Source organism: Sciurus carolinensis, unplaced genomic scaffold, assembly GCF_902686445.1.
Source record: "Sciurus carolinensis unplaced genomic scaffold, mSciCar1.2, whole genome shotgun sequence".
In the NCBI taxonomy this organism is placed as follows: Eukaryota; Metazoa; Chordata; class Mammalia; order Rodentia; family Sciuridae; genus Sciurus; species Sciurus carolinensis.
Window position 1 is genome coordinate 38798 of NW_025920311.1, and position 23581 is coordinate 62378.

General features: G+C 40.0%; 5 pseudogenes; 1 reads left to right on the forward strand and 4 right to left on the reverse strand.

Moving 5' to 3' along the window:
* Window positions 1-3949: 3949 nt before the first annotated feature.
* LOC124975568 (STE20/SPS1-related proline-alanine-rich protein kinase-like) lies at window positions 3950-8501 on the reverse strand (annotated as a pseudogene).
* A 381-nt stretch (window positions 8502-8882) lies between these two features.
* Window positions 8883-9966, forward strand: LOC124975569 (N-alpha-acetyltransferase 30-like; annotated as a pseudogene).
* A 3272-nt stretch (window positions 9967-13238) lies between these two features.
* LOC124975575 (DNA (cytosine-5)-methyltransferase 3B-like) lies at window positions 13239-15811 on the reverse strand (annotated as a pseudogene).
* A 1541-nt stretch (window positions 15812-17352) lies between these two features.
* LOC124975566 (peptidyl-prolyl cis-trans isomerase FKBP8-like) lies at window positions 17353-18576 on the reverse strand (annotated as a pseudogene).
* A 3826-nt stretch (window positions 18577-22402) lies between these two features.
* Window positions 22403-22992, reverse strand: LOC124975570 (ras-related protein Rab-10-like; annotated as a pseudogene).
* Between the last annotated feature and the right edge of the window lie 589 nt (window positions 22993-23581).

Sequence of the window (23581 nt, forward strand, 5' to 3'; positions counted from 1 at the left end):
GGCAGGCAGTGAGGCATTCTGGTGGGGAGAACTCAGCAATGGGACAGTTGGCAGAGAAGAGGCTGCAGGGGCTAAGCCAAGACCAAAAGCACAAACTGGTGACCCACCCTTGCATTCTGAGTCCACGCAGAGAGGGAGAAGCACCTAGGATAGAGGCAGCAGGTTAAGGAACAAAGAGCAAAGGGGGAGCACTAGGAATCAATAAGTGGATCCTAAATTGTCTTTTGTAAGAAAATATGCACACAGGCAAGGCCTGAACAGGAAAGAGGATGGTGGAGGCAGAGCAGATCCATGTAGCCACCACCAAGTCTCTGGCTCCCACAGCACTTTGTTCCTCTCAGGCTGAGTTGAAGCTGCTGCGGGCTGGGGACAAGGAACTTTAATTATTTTCTGGTAGTATTGCAAGCATTAAAAACTTTAACGTTGTGATTGAAAGTAAAGAATAGTCGTAAATTTACACAATGTGTATTTATATTCTAATTCTAAGGTTTACAATATGATCTTAGGATTATTAATCCTTTTGCTCATTTTATTCATCTTTAAAACTGGGATTTATTAAAATAATACTTTTTGAGCACTCATGTTTCTGATTGCTGTTACAAAAAATATTACTAGTTTAGTAAATTAAAACAAAACTGAGAAGCTGAAGAAAGAATCCCATGCCTTGCTTTTTCTATCTTCTAGGACTTGGTGGAATTCTTGACCTGTGGCTTCTGTTGATCACTACAGTAGGAGAACCAGACTGAGGCTTCACTTTGCACGACTTCATCTTTGCTTTCTGTCATCTTTTCTCTAGAATCTGCTTCAATCACTCAAGTTTGAAAAGGCCTTGCAATTACACTGAGCTGACCTGGCTCTTCTAGGGTGATCTACTTAGCATGTGACTGACAACATTAATCCTACCTACAAACTTAATTTCCCCTGGTCATATAACACTGAATCTTCTCCAGTTGTTGAGATTAGGATGGGAACATCTTTGAAAAGATATTTTTAGACCTCTCACAAATGCAAATTATGCAGGCACTATTCTATATTTTTGTGTATTATGTGAAGGTGAAATTAATTTTTAAATTTATGTAAATCTTAAAATCAAAGTTCATAAATTTTAGAGTATAATTTTGTATTTCATATTCACAAGAACCTATGTACTTGTTATTATCTCCACTTTACAGAACATTCAACTGAATAGTAATATTAATAATGACTGTCTCAGAGTAATCGCAACTATTATTTGGAAATGCTTTCAGGACTAAATAAAATGACTTTGCTGAATTGTTAAATGGTATATAACAGTATATTAAAATTATTAATATTGTATTATCTTGGCTTTTATTATTCTTATTCCATATTCCATATAACACTCTTCTCAAATAGGATTACTCTGAAGAAGTAAATACTTATAACTTCTACTTAAATATTACAGATTAAATCATATATTTATAATCTCTCCCCCCCAAAAATTCTGAATGTTAAGTGGATATAAGAAGTGTAAATAAATAAAGCATAAGGAATAAGGAAAATTAGAGCATGGCAGCAACATCACATTTACAACTGGAACTAAGTCATAAGTGACTTAGAATAGCAAAGATAATTAGACCATAAACCCACAAAAGGGGAATTTCACATATAAAATAAATCACATAATAAAATTTTAAAGACTCAAGAACTGAAATGACTGGAGTCTTTTAAAGTATAACTGCTTTTAAAGTATAACTGGTTCAAAATTTAAGATCGTTTGTTTAAAAAATAAGACATGATTAAAATCTTAGAACATAACTTACCCAATCAGTTTACCCTGTGGAGCTGTTGAAAGAGAAACTGAACCCTAGAATATTGCCAGTTGAATATCTGTTGTAGAAAATTTGGGCTGCTACAGAAAATACAATATGGTGAATAGTTTTCAAACAATACAGATTCAGTTTCTTTTAGTGTCTGAAACTGGGTAGTCCAAGATCAGGATACCAGAACATTCAGTCTTTGGTAAGGGCCAATTTCCTGGTGGAAGGGTTCCCATGTGCACTCATAACCCTGTTTTGTGAGAACACCAATCCCATAGGTCACATAATCACATCCCACTGCCCCCTTCTAGTATCAACACGCTGTGGGTTAGGATCTCAACATATGAATTTGAGGTGGACACAAACATGGAGACCATTAACAGTACTTCACCCAGTAAGATCTGTTTTCTGAGTGCACCCCTCCCACAGTGACAGTGAGTAGCAGCTCAGATCTATTACTAGGACTGGAGAATTTCTCTTTGCTTATCCAGACATGAGTGGGAAATAAGTCCCTACCATCAGCTCTCTGAAGACATGTGGTGATGCATCACTTATGAAAAGGAAAAGAGCTACAGGATCATCTTATGGTAAGATGTATGTTCCAGATCACTGATTGCTCTTCCTTGGATCAGATAATTTATCAGAGATCACAGATGTTCTTCTTCCCTGTTTGCCTTTGTTCACCCTAGTGCAATTTTCTCCCTAAGCATACAAACATCTCTCAATAAGTGCAGAGCAATTTTTTTTTCATTAGGCTTTTATTTTTCTTTTACCTTTGTAGTTATCTTTGAATAATCAATGTGCAAACAATATAATGGAATGAATTACATTTAATTGTATGCAAATGGCTCTTGAAAACCTTCATAAGTATGCTAAGGCAATTATAAATAACTTTTTTCTTAGTAATATAAAAATAATATTAAAGTGTTGCCATATCTAGGGTTCACTGGAAAAGAGCCATAGTGCCATCCTGGGAGACCACCTCCCTGAAAGTTCACACTTCAATTGTAAAAATTCTAAAGTATACTAGTTTCAGAATATATAGTCAAGCAGAAGGTTATGTGGGTTAAAAGTATTTATTCTTGAATCTTGGCAGCATTTTACTTTTCAGTTATTGCACAACCCCGATTATTTTCACTATACTTAGGTATTCAGGACACTTTAAGTGAAACTCAGGTTCTGGTATTTTAAAGCTCATTACCTTTAGAATAATAAATACTATCTCTTCAGGAGAGACAAATTAGAGATGGATATCGTTAGCAACCTAACAGAAGGGCAACATTTTTTATAACATCCTAAATGTTGCAATGAACCATATCTTACATATGCCACCTTATGTACAGAAAATTTTAGATCTGAGACTATTCCAGAGGAAATCAGCCTCAGACACATTCTTCATGTGAAAGTTTGCAAGGCACTCCCCTCTCCCAAGAAACCATAAGATCGTGGATTGGTTTTTAGGCAAACAAATCAAAAGAAGAAGCATCCAAGTTCCTAATTCAGTCATTTCAAGAAATAGAATTTACAAATACTCCACAGATAGACCTGAATATTTTATTTAAATAACAAGAGATTAACTACAAGAAGCATATAATCAAATACATTTTTCTCATAGGTAAGGTGTATAATGCATAAATAAATGAAAAATAATATTTACAGCCAGTTTTATAACTAGAATTCAAGTTTGGCTAATAAATCTTAATTTTATAAGTGTATTAATTTTGAAATACAACATGAAAGAGGCAGTATTGTCAGATATACAATTGAATTATTATAACAGAAATAACAACAAGGAACAGAGAAAGAGGTTTCTGATAGAAAATTGCTTTTGTTTTCAGTAAATAGAAACACCTGAGTGTATTTCAGATGATTTTCATTCAATGGCTATCAGAATTGACTGCTAAGAATATTAAATACCTTCTGGAAAAATCAGCAACACTCAGGCAGCTGTAGCATTTGCTTGGTCTCACAGAGTAATTTGCTAGAGAATAAAGCAGAACTCGGAGAGTTGCAAGTTTTAAAAATTAATTTTTATCCCATTTTATTAAAACTAGCCACTTCACAATCTTCTGATTTTGATGGGACTTGGAAGTGAGGAGGTGGGAGGAAGTGGACAGGGAGTGGGTACGGAGGAGGGCATGACCAATCATGGTGACAGCCAGGGATATACATCAGCTCACACTGAGTTCAGCATACCCATTCAGCTTCACTTCATCAGGAATCTCTTACCTTCACAGCCAGAAGCCAACTTAAATGTCAATGTTTTTAAAGATTTGGCATCATCAACAATCTGCTGTAAGTTAGCAGCCTCTATAACTACAACAGGACTATCAACCAGGCCAGCAGAGAAGAGCTCCTGCAATATACCATTGACCATTATCTCTTCTTGGAGAAAACTCAAATCACATATTATTAAGTACCTTCCTGGAGTTTCTCAATCTTAAAACAAGGTGCACAGCACAAGAAGCATCTCTGTACTCTTCACTCACATTGGGGTTGGCCACAAGATTTGTGCACAGAGGGTGACTCTATTTGCTGGGGGATGCTGCAGATATTCACCAAGACCTCTGAATTTTCTTAGTTTTCATGACTTTTCTTGAGAAGTAGCTATTTTCCCCTCTTCACTTTTCTCATCCACCTTGTTGTCACTCCACTCCCAGTTCCTACTTTTAGTTTTATGGAGGTGTCCACTTGACAACGGAACTACTCTTACCTTCTTGACTCTTTGGTCTATGTCTGGCATCTGGTAAGGAGACTCTCAATCAAGTACTCTCTGTTGTTGGATTTCTGGAAGTGTTTTTATTTTGAAAGTTCTGCTGCTGTGGGCCTTTTGCAAGGATCTTTTTGAAGATAGTGAAAGTAATTTTCTAAGGACTTGTTGTAATTTTTCATCATTTATCTTCTACTTGGGTTTCTAAAGTGGGTGCATCATTTTGCAAAGTCAGCATTAACACTTTCATGGAAGGTTATTTGTGATAAGGTGCTGCTCTTGGTACTATTACAATGGTGTAATTCCCAAACCCCACATGTCAGCCTTGAAGTTGTAGCCTCTTACTAGTTTCATGACTTCAGGTGCCATCCATCAACTCATGCCAAGACTTTTTTTTTACTTTATTACTTGTATCATCACCCCCTGTTGCTGAGAATGCATTTACCCCCAAATCTACAATGTTCTTGAGCTGTCTTTGGTTGACAATGGATCTGATGATGTCCAACATCGAGCCTTCACTTAGCAATTTCATGACCAGCCAAAGTTCATCTTTTCCCACAAAAGAGGTGTAATAGGTCACTACATTGGGATGACTGCACTGACTCATGGTTTGAATTTCTTTTAATGATTCATTCACACTGTTCTGTCATTTTTCCAACTTGATAACTTTATTGCTACACATTCTTGCCTGGGCTTGCATAGGGTAGTCTGAATCACAGGAGTAACTCTACTTTCCACAACTTTCTGCAGCTTATATGCACCACTGTATATGGACTAGCCAGGGCTGAGGCCTGGGACCAGCTGGGACTGAAGCAGGCACTGCTGTTGTAGTCACAGGAGCCTCTAACTTGCTGTCCCCTGGGCCACCTTCTAGGGAAGCTGGATATGCATAGGCAAGCTGCTGGGCTCCAGTATGATGCTGCCAGAGGAGAGCAGGACAGAAGAAACCTTTCACCTGAAACTTCCCTTGCCTCGCCACAGACACCTCTTGGCCAGCACACACCCTCCCTTCCTGAAACTGCCAAAGAATTATTGATCATTCTAATTGACACATGCAATAAAGTTCTATAAGCCAAAGAGTAAGGAAACAGGTCTTTCTCAGTTCAAAAAAGGAGAACTATTAGGTTTCAATACAAAAGTTAAGATATTGGAAGTTTTCTTTGTATAGGAATTTATCAATTCAAGAAAAATTAGCTATAAATGTTGAGGAGTAATGTTATTTCATGAGAAGGAAAAAAATCACCTTAGTTCTGTCCACTAATTAAAATGCACTGCTGATCCACATCATCAAATAAAATGCATTTCAATAAGATTTGTTTTACTAATTTTAAGGCAACTTCATGAATAATCAAATATTTGCAGGAAACAGCTTGTATGAAAACGAATCAAAACAAAACCAGGCATGTAATAAATTCAATTTCAAAGATATTAAAAACATGCAATAAGAAACAAAAATAAGATTTTGTATCCATCCAATTTATTAACTCTTGATTTTACTTTTTGCACTTTAGGGATCTTGTTAAGGAAGTGTGGGGTCCTAAGCTGACATGGTGAAGATTTGGGCCTACTTTCTTCTATTAGGTTCAGGATCTCTGTTCTAGTGCCTAAGTCTTTGATCCCTTTGAGTTGATTTTTCTGCAGGGTGAGAAATAGAGGTTTATTTTCCTTTTGCTACATATGAATTTCAAGGTTTCCCTGTACCATTTGTTGAAGAGGCTATCTTTTCTCCAATGTATGTTTTTGGTACATTTGTCTAGTAAGAAATAATCCTATATATGAGAAAATAATTACAACATGCACCTCAGATAAAGCATGAATCTCCAGTATATATAAAGAACTTAGAAAACTTAATACTCCCCCCAAAAAATAACCCAATCAATTAAATGGGCTAAGGAATAGAAAAGACACTTCACAGAAGAAGAAATATAATTGATTAACAAATACATGAAAAAGTGTTCATCATCTTTAGCAATTAGGGAAATTCAAATCAAAACTATTCTGAGATTTCATCTCACTTCAGTCAGAATAGTAATTATGAAGAATGCAAGCAACAATAGGCGTTGTTGAGCATGTTGCAGCAAATTGGTGCAACCACTCTGGAAAGCAGTATGGATCTGGAAAGCACTATGGAGATTCCTCAGAAAACTTGGAATGGAACCACCATTTGACCCAGTATTTCCACTCCTGAGTTTATACCCAAAGGACTTAAAATCAGTATACTACAGGGACACAGACACATAAATGTTTATAGCAGCTCAACTCACAATAGCTAAACTATGATACCAACCTAAATGCCCTCCAACAGATAAATGGATAAAGAAAATGTGATAAATAAACAATGGAATTTTATTCAGCCTTAAATAAGAATGAAATCACGGCAGTTGCAGGTGAGTGGATGGAGCTGGAGAATATCATGCTAAGCTAAATAAGCCAATCCCAAACAAACAAAGATTGAATGTTTTCTCTGATACACAGATGATTCATAATGCGGGTGGTAGGGAATAATGGAGGAACTTTGAATGGTGCAGAGAGGAGTGAGTGGAGAGAAGGGATGTGGGGAGCAGAAGGACAGTGGAATGAGATAGATATTATTACCCTGTACACACGTATGATTACACTATGGATGTGAATCTGCACCATGTACAGCCAGAGGATGGAGTGGTTGTACTCCATTTGGATACAATGTGTCAAAATGCATTCTACTGTAATGTATAACTAATTAAAATAAGTAAAAAATTTTCAAGAAACAAAATAAAAAATTATGGGAAATTAAAAAACCTTAAACTCTAAGTGTAATATTGTTTTACATAAGAAAAAATATACTCTTTAGAGCATCATTGAGTTATTCTATAATTTCAAGTTATATGCTCTAAAAAAAACAAAAAAGAAACAGAAAAATAAAAATATATTAATATCCCAAGACATGTTTTAATCACACAAAAACGTGATACTTTTTAGTAGTAATTTCAGAGAAAAAACCTAGTACCCAAAAAGGAATACTTAAATAAAGGTGTATTTATTTAGGTAAAGTTACTAATGCAATGGAAGCCAAACAAAACATGTAAGTATTTATTTCTCAAATTTATTGTTTCACACAGGTGTCTCTAGCAAGTAGTTACCTATATTTCATATAGTAAATTAAATGTACATAAAATATCAGAAAATATTTTGCTGAGGAGGTTACAGTTGTACTTCAACATAGCTGTCTGTTAGATTCTCTGTGCATTCTTTCTGTGAGGTAATATTTAAGAAAAGAAAAAGAGGAAAAAAGAGTGAATTAATAGGAATCAAAGCCAAAATTAACACATTTGAATAAAGCAATATGGTGGAATAGGTAACGCATGTATATGAATATTATATCAGATTATGTAAATTTTGCAATAATATAAATAAATATAAGATGCATGTATGATTATACCACATGTAAAGTGTAAAGTGAATGTTATATTACACATGTATAAGTGAAAATAATAAATATTAATATAGAATACTTAAATATATAAAAATGTATTCAACATATTACATTGTCTATTTTATATTACTATAAATTATACATAAGTTCCTACTGAACCCTATAAAAATAAAATTAGCTATTTGTACCAAATGAATAATTTTCTAGAAAAGCTGAATATTCTGAAAGTTGATGACAAAACATTTGGAAATATTATCATTCAGTATAATGAGAAATGCATAAAATTTTTAAAAAACTGTCCATAACCAAAATACCATTCCAATTTATTCAAATAATGATTTGAAAGATAATTATAAATCATTTAACAATATTTTAGAACATATAAAGAAATGTTTATAATATGAAGATACCTTAGACTCCATAAACCCCCCAAAATAAACATAAGCCCAAGAGAACCTACTCTTAGGTTCTGAGTACCTATTCTGAGCACCTTGGCAAGGAGGAATTCTTGACCTTCTTTTTTCTGTCTGTTTTTCTCTCTGTGTTCCATCACATTTTCTACTGCCTACGCTACATCTGCTTGAAGTACTAGTTACTCCATACTGACATGTCTTAAAGAGCCAGTGGTCTCTCTGACCATAATGCAGTGCACTCTGTCCCCAAATCCATAAACTGCAAATGAAAGTAGAAGATTACATGGTGAAGTCCAGTTTGAAATAAACTCACTGTTACACAACAACCCCAAGACACACTGACAGAAGTAAGTTGCATACTGTGAAAGCACCACATAAAAGTCAAGAAATATCCATCCAAGCAGATGTGCAAATCTTACCGTAGCAACACAAGAAATATGGAAAAACAAGGTAACGTGCCATCTAAAATTTATGACTTCAAAAGGTGACTGTGACTAGGTGAGATTCTTGGCAGTCAGGGATGCTGAGGAAGAGGAGTGGTGGCATTGATGACTGGGACCAGTGCGGGGATGATGGATTTACCACCTGGGCCTAGCAGCCTCCTCCCACAACCAGCATCTCTGGCCCTGGCGGTGGGCAAACCCGCTTGCCCCTTCCCGGCGGGTTCTGCTCTCACCTGCTGCAGCAAGGTCCAGGAGGATGACAAGGAGCACGAAGGCGTTGTCAGCAGGAGCTGGGTGGGCGGCTAGCTGATTCCCCAGGAGCAGCAACAGCTCTTTGGATTGATCAGCCATAAATTGTGACACTTCCGTGTGGCTGCATCCCTCAAGAGCAAGGTCCAGGTGGCCAGGAGCACAGCCAACCTCAACAGGGACCTCAAAGTAACTGCAACAAAGGGAGCCAGGGTAATCTCAGGCGTGTGACCCCTTCACTCCTTCTGCATGAATGCAAGAACTGTGCTCCCCATTCCAGGGTCAGCGACCCTGCAGTGGCCTGCAGTAGACTGACGGCAGGCACAGAGTAGAAGACCAGAAGTTGTGGCTGCTGTCTTGGTCCCTGTTCAATGGTTGCTGTTTACAAAGTCATTAGGAGAACAGGGAGATCAAGCCTATGGATGATCCGATGACATAATATTTCTGATATGAATCCAAACTACAAATGCCTGGTATCATGAGACTGATCACCAAAGATCTGTCTGAATCCTACTGCATTTATATGTATAGATAGTGTATCCACAACTCGACACATCTGTGCTTCTTGGCCATGGTAGGGAAAGAGTGTGTAGGTGTCATCATTTGCAAGTTGGATATGCCCAAAAAATGTTTTTCAGAGGTTATATTGTCATATTAGTTGTGGATTCCAAATACAGGAGAAATGGCAGTGGTAGTAACTTGGTTAAGAAAGCTACATATGCCATGGTTGAAGGAGACTGCAGTGAGGTTGTTTTGGAAACAGAAATAACAAATAACAAATAAATCTGCTTTGAAACTTTAAGAAAACCTTGGTTTTGTTTGAGGTAAGATGATGTTCAGACTATATATAAATGGAGTTGATGGGCAGAGTGCTGTGGTGCAGCCTATAATTCCAGTGGCTCAGGAGGCTGAGGTAGGAGGACCACGAGTTCAGTCAGCCTCACAGACAGAAAGGCACTAAGAAAGCCAACGAGACCCTGTCTATAAATAAAATACAAAAGAAAAAAAATAGGACTGGGGATGTGGCTCAGTGGTTGAGTGCCCCTGAGATCAATTCCTGGCACCCTCCCCAAAAATAATAAAATAAAAATAAAAGATAAATGGAATTGATGCTGTGCAACTTAAACTGTGGCTGAATTGAGAAGTTGACATCAAGGAATAACTTCCATCCACACAGAACTGAGCTTTGCATGCAATGCAGAAATTGTACAGAATTGCTTCCCAGGTGGATTTAGTATAAGTTCCATGCAGCAATTCCCTGTCAGTGTCTCATTGTGTGTCCCATAATATTTGCTGCACTTTGGCATAGCATATTTGATCTGAATTAAAAGAGATTGTTTTAAACTTCAAGAGTTATTTTGGTATGAACAAGATGTGCCAGTTCCTGGCCAATTTTTGTTCATTTGCAGAGCCTGTTGACAATATTATTTACATAGTGATCATTTTATCTTAGAACCAGTAAATGGAACATGATTTTTGTGCCTTAAAATAGTCAATGTAGGTTATAAAAGTCTCTAAGTATATAACATATCACACAAACCTGCCATAGTTTTCTGAAATGGTTGAGGGACAAGTTTCAATTTCATGTTTTATTTTTTCAAATATTAAATTCTCCAAACTTGAATATTGGTAGCTCAGTGAATAGTGAATGAAGAAAAATGTAGGGTGGTGTATTGTCTTACAATAAGTAAAGTAACAAACTGCATCTACCAGTGCCTGCATAGATAAGAATATTTGTCTTCATCTCTGGTTTTGAATGCATGCTCTTTTCCTTTTCTTTAAAGTCTTTATAAGAAAACTTTGTTTTACTTCAATTCTAATTTGGTAATAAATTATTTCAGATTTTTTAACTGGGATACATTTTCCAGGTAAGTAACAGAGTGGTTTACTTTAGAAGTTCTTTCTTCCTTTCTTTCTTTTTTTATTTTTTCTGTACTAATTAGTTATATATGACAGCAGAATGTATTTTGACACAACTTCTCATTTCTCTGGTTGTACACAATGCAGAGTCACACCCATTGTGTCTCAATTATACATGTACACAGGTAACAAAATTCATCTTATTCCAACACCCTACCCACCCTACCTGCTCTTTCACCTCCTCCCTTTTCTTCACGCCCCTCTGCCCAATTCAAAGTTTCTCCATTCTTCCCTAGCCCTCCCCCCACATTATGTAACAGCATCTGCATATCAGAGAAAACATTGGGTCTTTGGATTTTGGGAAATGTCTTATTTTGCTTAGGATTATATTCTCCAGTTCCATCCATTAACCTGAAAATGCCATAATTTCATTAAGACTGAGTATAATCAATCCATTGTGCATGTATAACACATTTTCTTTATCCAATCATCTGTTGAGGGCAACCTGGGTTGGTTCCATAGTTTAACTATTGTGAATTCAGCTGCTATAAACATTGATGAGGCTGTGTCAATGTAGTATCCTGATTTTAAGTCCTTTGGTTATAAACCAGGGAGTGGGATAGCTGGGTTAAATGGGGGTTCCATTCCAAGTTTTCTGAGGAATCTCCATAGTGCTTTCCAGAATGGTTGCAATTTGCAGTCCCATCAGCAGGGTGTGAGTGTACCTTTTTTCCCACATGCTCACCAACACTATTTTATTCATTTTATTCTTCATAATGGACTAGAGTGAGATTATTTATTTATTTATTTATTTTTGCGGTGCTGGGGATCGAACTCAGGGCCTTGTGCTTGCAAGGCAAGCACTCTACCGACTGAGCTATCTCCCCAGTCCTAGAGTGAGATTAAATCAGAGTATTACTGATTTGCATTTCTCTAATTGCTATATATGATGAATACTTTTTCATGTTAGTTGATCAATTGTATTTCCTTTTTTTTTTTAGAGAAATACTGATTTTAATTAAACAGAATAAGGTCACCTCTAGGCATCATCATCTTTCAGCATAAAAATTAGCAAAAAGAGTTGAAAACAAGGCACGGTTTTTTCCCCATACTTGTTATGTGGCTCCAGTTACCAAAAAAAAAAAAATTAATGCAAATGTTAAACATAAAAATAGAAGTCTTGAGAGTTTTTTTTAAAAAGTGTATAAAAGCCCCACAAAATGTGTCAAGGTTCCTGATTCTACTGAATAGCACCAGTTAAGAGGAGTAAAAGATGTTAAACACCATCACAGCAGCATTTCAGAAATGCAGCTTGCCCGACCTCCTGTTCTCCTAAAAAATGATGTTATCATGGAGTAAAAAAGGATTTTAAAATCTCTGGAGGGAGGATGGAGCTTTTATTGCAGTTTTTCCCCAGCCATCTCTTAGATGAGGGGAAAAAGTTAGGAATGTGCTTCTGCCCCTGGCTGTCACCGGCTTGAGTTCAGAAAGGATGAGGAATCTGGGGACCTGTGCCTACTGGAGAAGGGGATGAGTGGGTGTACCTTGCTAGGTTCCCTCTGTCATGCCCCTCACACAGGGAAGGAGATAACTCAGAAGCCGAACTTCTTCTATGTAATATCCGGCAGCTTATATATAACTCTGACCCACCCCTTCCTGAGCTCCCCAGAGGCTTCTATTGCAGTTTCCAGGAGGGATTTAGCTAAGGTGGCCCCTGCCCTTGGATTGGGGGGGGATAGCCCTGAATGAGATGATGATGATGTCATCCCTGCTGAATCACCATCATGGTGGGAAATACTCTAATGACCTTGTACTGAGGCAAAGATTCAACTATGTGTCACTTCCTCTTCTGGTAGCCCTAGGAAAGAAACATTCATGCTGGGCCTTTAAAATGTCCCTCAGCTACATGTCTACAACTGCACACTCCTGTAAACAGAGCTGTAGACAATTTTTAAAAGTCTTCCGATAACAGTCTTGGGTGATTTGGCATTTCAACCTGAGTATCAGAGGCTGTGTATATGTGGTTTTGGTACCTTAGCCATTGTTTCTGAGTGGTAAACCCAGGAGGGAGGAAAAAGCCATTTTACTATCTACTTCAAGTTTTAAAGTTTTAGAAGAAAAAATGAGCACCATGTTTGGCTGCTCTGAGCAGCCAGGTCAGAATTGTGCACAAGGAGGTGGCACCTCGGCCAACCCCTGCAAGAGAGGGTCAGGTGGCTCTGCTCCCAGTGAGCAGGAGGACTCAGGTATGTGGGGAGACCCCACACAGCTTGGCGGAGAGGGCAGAGTTGGGGTGCCTGTTAGGGATCAGGGTGCTTTCTGGGTCCTGGCTCTGTCCCAGGTACGGCAGTGCCCCAGCAGGCCAGGGTTGAACTATTCACATGCAAAGTAGTCCTTCAAGGGGGCAAAGAGGTGTCTGATGACCGGCATGCTCCAGGACCTCCCAAGCAGCTTCTGGCGGGCAACACAGCCCATGTTGGACATATCCGTGTAGTGTACAGGAAAACCGAAGATCCTCTCAAGCTCGGTGCACTACAGAGCATCTTCTTGGCCATTCATGACAATGGGGAAAAGTTGGTTTTTCCCCTGTTTGATCGAGTTGGACTTGGTGGTTATTATCAGCACTTTCTTTAACTTTGCTGTCCTATTGAATTCCAAGCAGTTCTGCAGCTCGGCTTATCATTCTTTGATGCTATCACAGGCCTGTTCATCCCTGGTAAGTTTCCCCGAAGTATCGGGCCCTGTGAGCAGCAGACACTTTGATGGTGTCAATCATCACCGCGTTGCACTCCAGGAACCGTGAGATGTCCCTCTTGTCGCCGACCTTCATGGCTACAACATTCTCAAACATCCAAAAGAACGGCCGGTCATCCCCCTCTTTGGGGTGCGAGTAATTGAGCAGGTGGTAGAATTCGAAGAAGGGTCTGCCAGTGCCCTCATACAGGCCTTTCCAGGCCAGATTCACATTTGATAGGTCATTGCATGGGCTTCTGCCAATCACCAAATCAAATGGACCCCACTCTTCAATGTTTTTCTTGGTGATATTCCTGACGTCATTCACATATTTGATATTTCCCTTGTGTTTAACGGTTCCGACAGCAATGGATTCTTCACACACTTCAGAGGCGACATACTTCTCCACTTTAATGCCCAACTCTTTGAGAACCAAGTAATCTGTGGCAATTCCACCAAACAGTGACAAGACTCTAATGGGTCGCCGTTTGGCTGTGGGAATCGCAGGGTACACCTTGGGGGCCTTGTATTCAAGCCCCTCGTCACTGGTGAAGAAGACCTGTAGGCACACATTCCAGTCCTTCCTGCACTGCAGGACCCCGTGGCAGTGCTGGGGGAGACACAGGTAGCAGCTCCAGGGCTCCTGAAGCTTGATGTCTGCTGCTGTGCCTGTGCCCACCAGCACTTCCAAGCACTCCACACAGAAGCACTGGCAACACCTCCTGTTGTTGCAGAGAAGCAGCTCATGGCCCTCACAGCACACGGTGCAATAAGACTGATAACCATCATCATTGTACATGTAGAACAGCTTGAGGAAGCAATTCCGGCAGGTCTGGCAGAGACCACCCTCAAAGAGAGGGTGGAAGAACACAGGATTTTTCCTACCACAGGACAAACAGCTATCTTCGAGACTGGCCTTGTTATTGGTGACATCAGAAGCCATTTGTAAAAAAATAAAATAAATAAATAAATAATAAAAAAAAGAAGCCATTTGTTCTTGGCTCTGATCTTCCTCTCTGCAGTCTTTGCCATTGTTATTACAGTTGGTCTTCAGGCGCTTGGTTGGGCGACAGTAATCAGAGGTGGCAGAGTCATCAGCTGTGCGTCTTCGAGTCTTGTTCTCATATTTCCTTGATTCTAAGTTTCTACTGCCTGCACGAAGCACCTTTGCCTTATTAACCACTGGTTGCTTGCTTTTGGGTTTGAGGCCCTTAATCTCAGTGGGCTCGAAGCCCCCGTGGGCCCACTTCAGCATGGGCTTCAGCTGGTCTTCCAATGAGTCTCCAGGGCTTCTGGGGAAGGTCTTGACAGCTCGCACCCTGGCTTTCTCCAGGGCGTGGTACGTGGCCTTTATTGAAGGTGGCCAGGTTAAAATGCTGACTGAACAGCCCCAAGGCCACCAGTTTGTGTGCAGAGACCTCAGAGTACTTGCCATCTCCAAACCACTGGACCCATCGCTCTCGGTACATGGCCTGGCGCTTGGAGGTCGCTTTCCAGGAAACCACCATAACAGGTCACCAAGAGAAGTCCTTGATCTTTCCCCACACCAGGTCCCCTATTCCAAACTCCTTCCCATCCTACTACTCCATGTTGTCTGCATCTCTCCCCTCTGCGTCCACCTGGGGGGACTCTGTGTTCTCCTGCTGGCTGTCCTCAGCATAGGGGGTACTGCTGCTCTGTGGGGTCACGTCGTCATCCGTGAGGTCGACGGTGAGGTAAGGACTGGACAGAGATGGTCACGGCGTACCTGCCCCCGATGCTGTTGCCCTCTGCCTTAAGGACCTGGTAGCCAGGAACTCCACGGGAGACTCGTCCACGTGACTGTGGTCTTGGCGGCCTCGGGTGGAACGTGGGGAGGGCCTGTACTGCTATTTCGGTTTCGGACCGCTGGGCTTTCAGACCGCGTCCTGGTTTCCTGGAACAGTCGTGGCATCACAGGAGTGTCAGAGCTGTCCCCATCTTCCTCACCATCTCCTTCTCTTGTCAGATCCTGAGTGTAACTGAGCAGGCTGGAGACTTCCGTCTTGGACAGGCGGGAACTGAATCTGCATCCTCTGATCTCGGGGGTGCGGATGACCTCCAGGATGCGGGGGAGAGGGGGTGTCCTTGGAGTCAGAGGACTGGTCACTGCAGGCCCCGTTGATGATGATGATGGAGTCCTCCCTCCCGCTGGCGCCCTCCTCTTCACTGAGGTGTCTGGTGTCCCCCTTCATTGTTTCCTGCCGCGGGGCTGGCTCAGGCGAGGTTTGGTGATCGCGCCGCGGGTCTGGACAGGCGAGCGGGAGGCCAGCGGGTGGCTGTGCAGGGTGCTCGGCTAGCGAATCTCCGGCGCCCATGGGCCACTTAACCCCCAGCACTGCCGGCCGGGCGCGACCGCCCGCTCGCCCGCCAGCCATGGGCTGGTGCAGTCGTCAGGGGGCGCCCAGAGCGGAGCGTCCACGCGGGCTGCGGCGGCTGGGCCGGGGGCGGCAGCTGCGAGGGAGCGGCGCGGGTCGGACCAGGCTGCGGGAGGGTCGATCAATTGTACTTCTTCTGTGAAGTTTCTGTTCAGTTCCTTAACCCATTTATTGATTGGATTATTTGTGTTTTGGTGTAAGTTTTTTGAGTTCTTTATATTTAAATGCATACAATACACCTTGAAATTTATTTCCAAGATGAATAACCCAAAGAGATTGGATAAGAAAAATGTGGAGATAAGTGCTCTATTTGAGGTGCATATGGTAGAGATATTCTCCCATTCTGTGGGATCTCTCTTTACATTCTCTACAGTAGAAAGCTGAATCTATTTGGAAAACTTTAGAGGAGTGGTATCAAAGCTATCAGAAAGGTTGAGGAAGAATGGAATTGCTGAGTTTTGGATGCACTTTTTTTAAAAGGGCATTTTTGGAAAAGAATAGAAAATTAATGTAAATTGGTGTGATATTTTTAGTCAAAAATTTTGCTAAGCTGTGAAGATCAGCTTTTATAAAGTAGCTGGAATTTCTTTCCCAATTGATTTGGATTCACATTCCTTTTGCTTTTTAAAATGTTTCACTTTTGGTTCTTCATCTTAGAAATAAATTTCAAGGTGCATTTTATCCATTTTAAGCTGCTTTTATTTTCTTTTCACTTGACTCAGCAGATTCTTTGGGGAGCTTTGGTTTGTTCCTTCAGAGAAAACACTAAAGGCAGAAATGAAAAAATATTAATGTGTTCTTTTTGTTTCTGAACAGCTACCATGTTTACTAATACAATGTATTTCAGCTAATCAGTGAAATATAATGTATTTTAAAGTTAATTGGTTTCAATTGAGTCAGTAAATCTTTTTTCTTTCTTTGTTTTTTTTTTTGTTTGTTTGTTTTGTTTTGTTTTGTTTTGTTTTGTTTGCGGGGTGGGAGGCTTTATTTCACTGTGGGGAGCCTGGACAGAGGGCCGGCAGGTAGGGTCAGAAGGGCTGGCAGTCAGGGGGGCAGGGAGGGCTGCCCCAGGCCTACTGAGGAGAAGATACTGAGGCCACGCGTGAGCCCTGACCTGCCGGGTGGTGGGGGAAGAGTGAGAGTTGAGTGGAGGAAGGAGGGCCCCTCCTCAGTGCTGCACCCCACTTTCCTCCTAGGGGGACTCAGTCCCTCCTGCTTTCTAGGCTTTGTGACCCCGATCCTGGCTGCCCCCAATCCAGAGGGGGCCAGGCCACAGAGGACAGTGGACAGGAAGCCGGGGAGTTAGGAGTGCAGGGTGGGGTCCACGGTGTGCAGAGGGGTGGCAGCCGCTGGGTCCCTCAGTTCCTGGCAGTGATGACCACAGAGAGTGCCATGTCCCCCAGAGCAACAGCAGTCTCACCGAACAGCCACTTCCAAGGGATGGACCAGGCGCTCTTGCCGGTACACTTGGCTGGCAGCCAGTTGGGTTTGCCCAACATTTTCTGGTAGAGGACCTTCTCTGTGCTGTGTTGAGCCGTGTGTTTCTTCACCAGCTTGGACAGCTGCGCATGGATCGTCTTGTTGGAAGGTTCCAGCTTCAGGGCTGCCCTCAGGATGGGCATAGCCTCACTGTATTCGCCTTGCTGAGCCAGCACCTTGCCCTTCCAGAAGAGTGCCTTGATGTTTTCAGGCTGGTGCTCCAACACCAGGCTGCAAGAGCGCAGGGCTGTGCAGTAATGGTCCGGCTTCAGCTGTGAGGCTGCCAGGTCGTTCAGACACTTCACCTTCAGCTGCAGGAGCTGCTTCTCCTCCTCGAAAGTCATGTCCAATTTGGCGCTGGACGTGATGGCCTTCGTGGCAAGGTCGTAGGAATTGGTAGCCAGTAGGAAGTCTCTTACTGGTAGTGGGCGTTACCACACTTCTGCTTCCAGTTGGTCAGGGCCACCCGCTCCTGCCCCGTCAGCATCTCCAGGTCAGGCCCATCCACGGCGGTCTTCAGGGTGACCTCCAGGCACTGGCCCGCATGTGGGGGGGATGTAAGGGCACCTGCTGCCCTGGGGGCCGTAGCAGTTCTTGGAGTCAGCAATGACCATGGCCTCTCACCCATGTTCATGAGCGGGCCACTGAGGTCCAGGGCCTGGATGACTTCACAGTTGCCCAAGGTGAACACCAGCTCCTCCTCCTCCTGTACCTGCATGCCATTTTCCAGCAACTGCACGGTGACCACCTGCCCCTTGGCTGGTAGGCTTGAGCCAGGTGGGCCTGGGATCAGTGTCTTCTTTCTCAACAGCCCATTTACCAGGATGTCCAGCCACTCTTCTGGAGCTGAGGCTGGAGCAGGCTTAGGCTCCATGGCTGCCAGGAACTCTTGGGCCAGAGCCCCAGGCTGCTCAGCCTCCTCCAGAGGGACTGTCCCATGCCCTGAGAGGTGGCAGCTCACTCAGGTCATCATCCTCCTCTTCCTCCTCTTCTTCCTCACCTTCTGCATCCTCAAACCCATCCAACACCTTGAAATCTTCAAGAGGTGGGACACAAGAAGGCGGTGGGACAGTGGGCTTTGAGGGTTCAGCACAGGATGCCATACTGCTGGGGGGACGGGAACTGGTCCTTCCGCTCCAGGACCCCTGCCTGATTTCCTGTGCCCCGCTCCCCGCCCCTGAGTCAGTAAACCTTTGATGGATAATTTACTTAACTGGAAGACCTAGGTACCCATAAGAAAAAGAAAGAAGATTTATTCTTGGTGAAAACTCTTTTGTAGGAATGTTTTCATTTTCATTTGGATTTATTTCTGCTCTAGGATTTGTTTTGAATATTTTATAAATATAATCGCTGCATTTTTAAAACTCTACCTTCATTAACAGTCGATAAGACCCTTTTCAGGGAAGTTTGTTAATGTTTTATTTTTAAAGGAAAGATACTCTTTGTTTATAATAATGTTTTGAAAATGAACATGATAACAAGGATTTTCAAGATAAATATACCCAATTTATATTTGATGAGAAGTAAAATGTCCTGCTGCTGGGAACATTTGCAATTCCTTATTTTTAAGAAGATATTTCCAATTTACATTATCTTTAAAAATTTAATGGGCAAATGCTGGTTATATTAAAAAGTATCATAACCACAGTACTTAGTTTTTCAGCTGACCCTTTTGAGTCTGTTTATGATCAAACTTTCATCAGGTTGAAACAGTTATATAATTGAAAAGTATATAAACAGTTTTATAATTGATAGAGTGGGTTCCCTTGGCTAAAACTGAGGAAAATTGGTGCAACTTTCTATTAATGGGGAGCTTTATCTTTAAGGATGACTGTACTTTATCCACTGACACTGATTTGGCAGTTGGTACTGTTGAACATTTTTATACATGCTACTGTGAAGCTATATATGTTAGTGTTGAAGAGGCTAAAGGGTATCCTATGAATTTTGGTGTGTCAACTGGCTATGATTTCCTTTACATTTGGATAAAGATACTTACTCTACAGAAGTCCACAGATCAGAAACCAGGCAGTAGTTTTTGAAATTATAGCCAGGAAAATAAGAAAAATAAAAATATTATGAAAAAAATTCATTTTAATAATTTCTACCTCTCTTTTTCAAATTACCTTCCCCCTTTGCTCAACAAATATACATAAAGGAGTTTGTCACATTTCAACTTTACCTTGCCCTGTGTTCTGATGTTGGCTGACATGTATATGACTGGATGTGTTTGTTTATTATGCTGTTTAATATCATGAAGTTCACCACTTTGGAGGAGCATAGATAAAATTAAATTGATAGCATGTCAGAGTTATTTTTCTATGCACCATGACATCATTAAAATAAGTGGTATATTGTTAACAGCTTCTCATGTTTGTAAAAATATAACCATATTACATTGATAGCAGATATGAGTTGAGTATCTATAAAATATAATGTGCATCTCAAAATACTGGACTGCTGTTTGATGAGTGGATATTGCTACATAATTTTTTCTTATTCTTTATATTCTTTTGGAGAGTTTTAATGGGATTTGAAATGTGAAAGCTTTCTAAATAAGATGCAGTCAAATAAAGTATGATTAATTTGTGTTTGCATTTTTCTTTTTCTTAAAAATATTTTTAGCGTATTTAAATTTTTAAGTAGAATATGAAACCAAATTAATAGCTAGTACCAGAGAATGGACTTAAATGTTTGGTGTTTAATAAGAACAGCTTCTCCATTGGATCCCAAGAGACTTACAGAAAAGGGGCAAAGTCCTAATATTAAGCAAACAAAACTCTTGTTTCAAACAGATTATACAAAAATTAATTTGTACATCATTTCTCCTTTTTGATATTTATAAAGTACAGATTTAACTAAAGGTATTCATATCCTTTCTCTGTAAACGACAAATATAATTGTGAAAACAATAGTCAGTCTGTTACCCCAAAATCCCAGTATTTAGCTCTCAAGCTTTAAGTCAATGAATTGAATAAAGATTAAAGAGGGTTAAAAGTAAAAAAAAACTATGACACATTCCAGATAAAGGGAAGCAACCAATACATTAATCTAACAACAATAGGTTTAACATAAAAACTTTTCCAAAAAAGCTGTGACAGCTTTTCATTATTTTGTACTGGAATATTATGGATTATTTGCCAATGCTGCTTTTTACTACTAACCAATTATAAAGTCAAATGAGGGGAAAACCTAAGAACAAAAACCAGCATGACATATGAAATTGTTAGCACTATCTGAAAATTCATGAATTTTCAATGTAGATAAATCCCTATGTTGTTGTTCATGTAAGCCAAGCAGTCATTAAAATGTGTGTCACAACACAAAAGAATTTTCAATGGAAGCTTCTGTCCTAAACTCAGCCTTGCTTGAACTGAATTATCCTAATCACAATTACTCCAACAAAGGTATCACCTTAGGATGCTAGCAGCATAGCAAACTCAACCTACCCTATCATAATGATAATCAATGAATAACAAGAAAGATGAATTGAAGAATGGACAGGGTTAGAAATAACTTGAGGTCTTATATTTACATGGGAAGACTTTGTTGTCCTTTTTCAAAATCCATGTTTGTTCAAGATTTCTAAGAGGGTGTGACCATAGGGCTTAAAATTAATAATATTCTAAAGTATTACTACATCTTAGGGTAAGGACAACTTAAGACAGAAAAAGTGTTCCTCGGAGGCCAACACATTTGGCAAGAAAATACACTCTTTGTTTCCCACTTTTTTAAAAGAATCTTTACTGGGGTGCCAAATGCCAGAGTAGTTGCCAAAATGGAGACTGCTCAAATTTAGATCGAGAGTGATTCTAAGAAAGTGAATAGGATATACATGTAATTATAAAGACAAACCACAACACCATCCAAACACTAGAGCATGCACTAAAATCTTCCATTTCATAAACTCAATGGACAGACAGGAAAAGAACAAATGGAATCAGAGGTACATAGAAGTAAAACAGCCAATGAAAGAATCTGGGACAGAGGTTTTAGGGAACAATATATATTAAAGGAAGAAAGCAGTTAAGTGATATTTGATATTAGGCAGAATTTATCTTTCAGTTTAGTTAGCAAGTTACATCAATGCTTTATGTTACACTTGACAACTTACTAGTTTCCCCCTTTCATTTTAAATAACTAATACCATGAGGTGGTGGGGGAGGAAAAGCCAATAAAGCACCATACAGGAAGATGAGACACAGTGAAATAAGAGGTCAAGGAGATCCAGAGGTGGGAACAATTTGAAATAACAAGACCCCTCAAAATGAGATTCAGCAAACCAAAGTTGTCATTTCTGCAATACCCTTTGTCCTCAATTAACAACACTTTGAATTGTACCTAAGTAAACCACAACATTGTAATGGTTTATATTATGTCTACAGCACAATCTTCCACCAAAACAAAAAAGGTAAAACCAAAGAAGTTCCTTTCCACATAAGGTACAGGATTAAATTAACCCCATTTAGAAATGTAAGGTGAAAATAAGTGTTTTCCCAGCTTTGGTTTTTCTTTTGCTATCATTTGCCTATAGATTACAGAGACTCAAGCATGTTTTGCATGACAGAAAATTCCTCTCTTGTACAAAATAAAAGTGTTATGTCTAACTTTTACACAATTTGTAGAATAGTTGACATGATTGCTGTAAGTTTTAATGTAGTTAAGAACTGGACTATAATACAACTGAAACGTGGTGGTGAGCTGAGCAAGTACTATCAAAAATGAGGTCATATACTTGACTTTTGTATACATTTTTTGATTGAAAAAATTATAAATAAATCAGCAAGTGGTCACAGATGAAAGACAAATAAAATAGGTGAATTGTAGAGTTATGATGAGAATAAAAATCTGTTTAAATGGACATAGTGGTTTATTTTACAGCAAGGAGAGAAACAGGTGGTGGATAGCAAGGAAAGAACAGGAGAATATTCAGCAACCTTTGCTCTTCCATCCTGTCCCACCTCCTCCACTGCTGATATCTACATTTTCAGTTTACCAGGATCTTTTGAAGGATACCTTCAACTAATAGAGGAATGCCTTTCCATGTTTAGACTTTTGCACTAGTCTCAAAAAACTCTAATGCCATGCTCCCTTATGATCTATTCTCCTTTGCCTTTAGGTACAACTCTTTCATTGTCCATTTCACATTTGTTTCCTAGTAACATTCTTTCCATACCTTTGTTGGTATGCTTGTCTATGTTTCTAAGCATTTGCTGATTTTTTCAAAACGTTTACAATTGATGGTGTCATGTCCTAGCATTATACCCATTGCTCCTCTGCAGTAGGATATTGTGATGGTGTAAAATCGCTCCTGGCCTGCTATATCCCATATCTGTAGTTTGATATTCTTTCCTTGTAACTCAACTGATTTGATCTTAAAGTCTATTCCTGTGGTGGAAATAAAGGTAGTATTGCATGTATCATCCAAAAAAGGATGAAAGTATTCCCAAACCAGAGTCCCCAGGCAGGAGTAGCTTGAAAAGCAGGTTGTTTAACTTCTTCAACTTTTGGAGGAGCATCTTGGGCTCTCAAACCCAGTGACCCCAAGGGAATAGTCCTTCTCACCCTGGTCAACTTCTCACAAGAGTTTTCTTGGTTGGGAAAACTGGGGAAGCATGGGAAAAAAGAGGGCTCTAGAGGACACAGGTGACCTACAGCCTCCTCAATGAAGCCTCATCCATGACCTGTCCTGTGCTTCCAAGGGTGGGGACCAAGGCTCCGCAGCTTCTCCCAGCTGTTCTGACAAGTTCCTGTGTTTATATTTTTCTTTAAAAATGTTTATAACTCCATACTAACATTCCAAAACTACTGAGGAGGTTGAAATGCTAGACAAAGAATTCAAAGGATGAATAAAAAGTACTCAATGAAATCTGAGATAATATAAATAAGCAGTTCAGTGAATTAAGAAAAACAATACAGAACAAATGAGCAATAAAATAAACATGTAGAAATCGGGGAAAAGAAACACAAATTTTGGAAATTAAAAATCTCAATAAGTCAGATTAAAAATTCAGTTGAATACAGAAACAACAAAGTGGGTCAAAAGGAAAAGAGCCTATCTGAACTCAAATATGATTTTTCTAAAATATTATATTCAGACTGAAATAG